The 6,000-nt window shown below is 41.9% G+C and overlaps 1 protein-coding gene across 2 annotated transcripts in view; it reads left to right on the top strand.

Annotated features, from left to right (window-relative positions):
* Positions 1-1,780: 1,780 nt before the first annotated feature.
* znf385b (zinc finger protein 385B) overlaps positions 1,781-6,000 on the top strand; it is a 53,654-nt gene continuing 49,434 nt past the window's right edge. The window contains exon 1 of one of the 2 annotated variants that reach the window (XM_070975791.1): positions 1,781-2,032. The gene's annotated coding sequence lies outside the window, so the exon portion shown is untranslated. The remainder of the gene's footprint in view (positions 2,033-6,000) is intronic. The other variant, XM_070975792.1, reaches the window with a different exon arrangement.

The raw sequence follows: 6,000 nt of genomic DNA, 5'->3' as shown, positions 1-6,000 counted from the left end.
GGTGGACAAAGCTAGGACAGCTTTGGTTAGGATTGTGCGTTTGTAGCCACGAGAAAACAGAAGAGGTCATAATCTCCACACAGCCACACTGTTTCTGTTTCTTTTCCTCTTCTGCAGCACATACGAACACTAGTGGATCCAATTCTGCGGGTGTGTCGGTGCACGTGTGTAGCTCATTTAGAGAGGACAGCCTTTACATCGTGGAGGTATTCACATTATTCTAAATTTGTGGGTGAAAGGGACAAGAACACCGCAGTGAAATGAAATGCAAATTGTGCCTGGGTGATAAGTGTCTGTCAGCCGCCAAGAGCACCACTTCAGATTTGAAGAAGCACCTGCAAGCTAGGCTCAGCTCCAGAACATTAATAATTCAACTGTACATGTTGTATGAACTTGTTAGGCTGTATGCATTGAGCCCTGGTACCATCCTGGTTGTGTATTTACAAGGAATCAAATGTAATTGTTACAAAGTGCTGTAAGGGGGATGTTGCTTGCGCTATCCCTGGTATTATCCTGCAGGATGAGCCTGGCCTGTAGACTGCTCTATGCAGTGATGGTAGAGTCGATGTATTCAGGTGTACGGGAGGCTGGACACTATAACCAGCATGCACTAGGAGCGGCAAAGGGGTTATCATTATAAGTAGCACAAAAGTACTCTAACAAGTTGCTTTTCTCAGTAGGTAACGCAATAATGTAGTTACTTGTTAATGGCAGTAATCTTGTAATGTAACACGTTACCTTTAAACGTAATGTTTCCCAGCACTGCTATTAAATGTTCTCAAACTAATCACTAGTGTTAATGGATTTCATTTAGCTGTAACTGCGAGTGATGGTGGTTTGCAGCCATTTTGCCAACAGTCTGTTGACACAGACGTGTGAGACATGATCGCTGTCAGATCTGTCTCCGACTTGGACTGACATCTATGAGGCTGACATGAAGGTTGTTTCTGACTTGAGCTGCGTCTAATTGCAGTCTGATTGATATAATGTGAATGCGGCATTGGTGTGAGCCAAATCTGATCAAACCGCAGGCCCGATGAAACAGATGAGCTGAATGAGTCTAAACTCTTAATAAATAGCTTGCAGATAAATGAAAGGAATGGTGCTTTTAGTTGTGGACGTGTAAAGTTAGAGAGAAACATCTTCAGGGGCTTTAAGGCCTTCAGTCTCAGATGTGTGTGGAGGAAACTGAAATGATGCTTTAACCTGACACCTCCCGACTTCATGAGCAGGTGAGTTGACAGTAAATACAGACAGAGGCAGACAATGCTGAACACTGCTGAGAACAACGTGTGTGTGTGTGTGTGTGTGTGTGTGTGTGTGTGTGTGTGTGTGTGTGTGTGTGTGTGTGTGTGTGTGTGTGTGTGTGTGTGTGTGTGTGTGTGTGTGTGTGTTGTGTGTGTGTGTGCTGCAGCCAGTATTTACAGTTTGAAAATAGAATTTATCTGCTTTTTTGCCAACAAAAAACCTGGACACAAGTCAACCAGAACCTGCTGTCCACTCTTACACACACACACACACACACACACACACACACACACACACACACACACACACACACACACACACACACACACACACACACACACACACACACACAGGCACACAGGCACACAGAGGTAACAAGCTTTGTTCTTTAAAAATCCATCCAATTCTTTGTATTTTTATGCTCTTCTCTCTCTCTCTCTCTCTCTCTCTCTCTCTCTCTCTCTCTCTCTCTCTCTCTCTCTCTCTCTCTCTCTCTCTCGCCTGGCGTGGCGCATGCGCAGCTTGCCGCTCTGCTCTCGGTGCGGCGCAGAGCGCGCGGCTCTCCGCTGCTCCGACAGAGTTGATCAGTGTCCGGATACCTGATGGATGGATGATCGATGTCTGATCAGTGAAACCCCGCGCGGCCTCGCAGCCAGGAGACACAGAGCCTTTCAGTATTGATTACTGAGTAATGATCGGCAGCTGAGAGTGTGTGTGAACGGACTTGAGCGCTTCCAACCCACGGGACTCTACTTTCTTCATCCATCCATCACCTCTTCCTCCGGTAAATCACCTTCCTCCTCATCTTCTTTTTCTCCTTCTGTCTCTTTCCCTCCTCCTCCTCCTCCTCCTCCTCCTCCTCCTCCTCCTCCTCTTCTTCTTTCTTTTCCTCTTGTCTTAGTTGGCTGAAGGTTATGAAACAGACCGAACAGCAGCAGCAGAGGATCTGAGCCCCGCATTAAGGTGTCTGTCCGCTGCTTTTGGTCCGGATCTCTTCAGGCTGCTTCTGTTAGTCAGAAAAATTCAGTCTCACTTTCCCAAAGTCCGTCTTCCTGTCCGTCGGTCTGCTCTCTTGATAATTTTAGAGGACCTGTCTATCTGTATTTCCGCTGTCAGTGTAACTTAGAAAATGTTCAGACAGATATATTAATCTGGACACCAGCGGCGGAAGAAGTCTATCCAGATCTTTTACTTGAGTGAAAACAGTAAAATGTCCAGGAAAATTTACAGATCTTATCAGTTGATCTGTATTTTGAATATTCATCTATACCCAGCTGTCACGTAAATGTGGAGGAGTGAAAAGTACAATATCTCCCTCTGACATGTCATCAGGTGAAATGGAAATATTCATGTAAAGAACCTATAAAATGTAAAAGTCCACATTTATCTCTCTTTAATATACGTTAAAATGCATTCACATTATCACTAAGATGTACTCAAGCATCAAAAGTCAAAGTACTCATTCTGTGGTTTAACGTTACTTGATAACGAGTAGCAGCAATGTGTAGTTTCACAAGTGGCGTTAGTCAAAGTGAGCTCACTTACCAGCTAATAACTGCATTATTGTTATAGTTAAATCTGTGATAGTCATATTTTATAAGCTACATTTACATGTTTTGTATGTTAAATCTTTTGAAAAGTAACCAGGAATAAAAAGTACTTATTTACTTATATATTTCTATCTGAAATGCAGCGGAGAAGCAGCATAAAGTATATTGAAAATACTTCGCTAAATTTAACCAGCTCAAAATCTAACTTAAGTACAGTACTTGAGTTAATGTACTTAGTTACTGTTCACTATGGACAGTTAATACACCTGGTGGACAGTGATCCCATTAACTCAAGACTGCTGTACAACTACAGAGATGAAATGTAACCAAGTAGCAAATATTGTCCTTTTTACTACACAACATTTATCTGACAGCTATAGTTACTGTGTAAATTAAGATTACATTAAAAAAATCAATGTTGAGTTTCTGAATTCTGATGCATTGTTATACATTAAACAGTTCAATATTCTATAAAAGACATAAAATTAGCTCCTCTTTCAGCAGCTACAACAGTGTTAACAGTGTTAAAACAGTGTTAATGCATCAGTGATGGTAATCCAATAGATAATTAATAGATAATAAATCAGTTCAAAGGTCACAAATGTAAAATCTAAAATGCCTGAATGCACCTCTAAAAGCTCACTGGTTAACACTTCTCTGTTAAAGCCAGTGTGCTTTTACCAACATTAAAATGGTGCTTGCATCAATAATGTAATAGTATTTTTTAGGATATGTTATAATGTAATAAAAACTGCATCCAGTACTTTTCCATTTAATACCTGAGTGCATATTGCTCTTGATACTCATGTACGAATGCAGGACTTCACCTGTGATGACTGTAAGTGCTTCCATTTCATTCTGTTTCTTTCAGTTTATTCTTAGTTATGTTTTTTTCTGTGCTTGCTCACTTTGTGAGGGCTCATTTTCACTGTTTTCTGTTGTTTTATGAACCAGAACAATCAGTTAATTGAGGAAATAATCATTCGCTGCAGACTGGACTGAGCTGTATATTTTAGATTTTATTTAAACTGAAACATTTACCAAAGGTGGAACTGTAATCAAATATAAAAAGTATAATTCTTTGGGTTGAAGGAGAGAGCGGACAGGCAGTATACTGTCGTGTGTGTACTCAACATGCTGCATTATTGTTCAGTACTTCATTATCTTGTGCAAAACACACACACATACGTCCGTTGTCATGTCTCTCTCTGTCGCAGAGATGTTATTAATTTTCACATAGGTGACGGTATGTGTGTGCACATGTGTGCGTACGTGTGTGTGTGTGTGTGTGTGTGTGTGTGTATGTGTGTGTGTGTGTGTGTGTGTGTGTGTGTGTGTGTGTGTGTGTGTGTTGAGCAGTCTGATAATGACACCTGATCAACTGGACTGTGGCGTCTCCTTCCTTCTTTACCTCGACCTTTCCTCATTTACCTCCTCTTCATCCCCCTCTTCAACAGAAAACTGATTTGTCCCCTAAAATACCTCCTCTTCTCCCTCCTTTCCTTGCCCTTCCTTTCTCACTGCCTCCATTACGTCCTCACCTCTACCTTTCCTCGTTTACCTCCTTCATTTCTTCCCCACCTCCATTTTTCCTTTGTGACCTGGAAACTGATTTCAGTGCTGCTGTCTCTCCAGCCGTGGCATATGAAATGAGCAACACCTCCATGCTTTTGTCCTCTGTGTCCTTCGTTCCTTCCGTCTTTCCTAGCAGAAGAGATTTTCTCTCAGTGGGTTTCCTCCTGTTGAAGTGCTGCCTGCCGCTCTTTGTTTGGATGTTTGGACCTTCAGTCTGTGTGTCTCAGGCCTCTGTGAGTCTAATTAACACTAATCACCTTAATTAAAGCTGAAGTCTTCTGTTTAAGACAGGAGAGGGAGGCTGACAGCGTGAGGAGGAGCAGAAACACACTGATACTGAGCTCAACGTCCAATCAGAGGAAAGAACCAGACACAGAGCAGAGACCCTCTTAACCTGCTATTGGACTGTACTAACTAGTTGCTAGACCATGTTAACCAGCAGTTAAGAGTGTATTCACCAGCATTTCACTGTACTAACTTGCTCGTAGACTATATTAACTAGTTGTTAGACTGCAGAAACCTGTGACTAGACCATATTAACTAGTTGATAAACTGTATTTACTAGTTGTTGTAACTGGTTGGTAAACCCTAAAAACCTGCTCTTTGACTGTTTTAACCTGCTATTAGACTGCCATATCCTGCTGTTAGACTTGTTAGACTCCATGAACTAGTTGTTAGATCGCACTAATCCAGTGTTAGATCATCTAACCTGCTGTAAGACTATACTGACTAGTTGATGGGCCATACAAACTGGCTATTAGACCGTACAAACCTGCAGTTAGAGTATAAAAACTAGCTGTTAGATTGTACTAACCTGCTGTCAGACCGTACTAGCTTGTCAGCAGACCAGCCAAATGATGGTTAGGATGAGCCGTTAGACAGCACTGTAAGTCCATGTTAACAGCCTACTAGTTTGCATTGTTCACTTGTACAGTAAAGGTAGATTTATCCGACTGTAACACACTCTGTCTTGTTCTCCTCCTCACAAATCAATTTTACCTATTTATAGAACATGACAACATTACTAAACACTGCGTGTGTGTGTGTGCCAGGACTCCAGCAGTGGGCAGATTGAGAAGCAGCATGTTGTTACGTCAGGAAAGATTAGTTTGGAAACCTGCAGAGCGTGCACACACACACACACACACACACACACACACACACACACACACACACACACACACACACACACACACACACACACACACACTAGCATGGATGTAAGCACAAACGGTTGTTTCTGTACTAAATCTAACTTAGCTCTTTGTGCATTGTGTGTGTGTGTGTGTGTGTGTGTGTGTGTGTGTGTGTGTGTGTGTGTGTGTGTGCGTGTGTGTGTGTATACGTGTGTGTGTGGACTGAGAGCAGGCAGGTGTAATGAGCTCATCGTAACAAATTTATTGTGGTTCTGTTAAAGGGGCAGAGACATGAATGTTACATTACTATTTTATCAAGACCAACATTACACATCTTTTGTGAGTTCACAAACAGTTGTTAAATATTACAATAGTATTTTAGGAAAATGCACTTTCTTACAGACAGCTACTGTATGTAGACAAGAAGGTTGACACCACGCTCATGTCTGTTTGTCTAATATGAAACTACAGCCGTCAGCCGGTTAGCTTAG

Source organism: Chaetodon trifascialis, chromosome 12, assembly GCF_039877785.1.
Source record: "Chaetodon trifascialis isolate fChaTrf1 chromosome 12, fChaTrf1.hap1, whole genome shotgun sequence".
Taxonomy (NCBI): domain Eukaryota; kingdom Metazoa; phylum Chordata; class Actinopteri; order Chaetodontiformes; family Chaetodontidae; genus Chaetodon; species Chaetodon trifascialis.
This window is presented reverse-complemented; position numbering and strand designations above follow the sequence as displayed.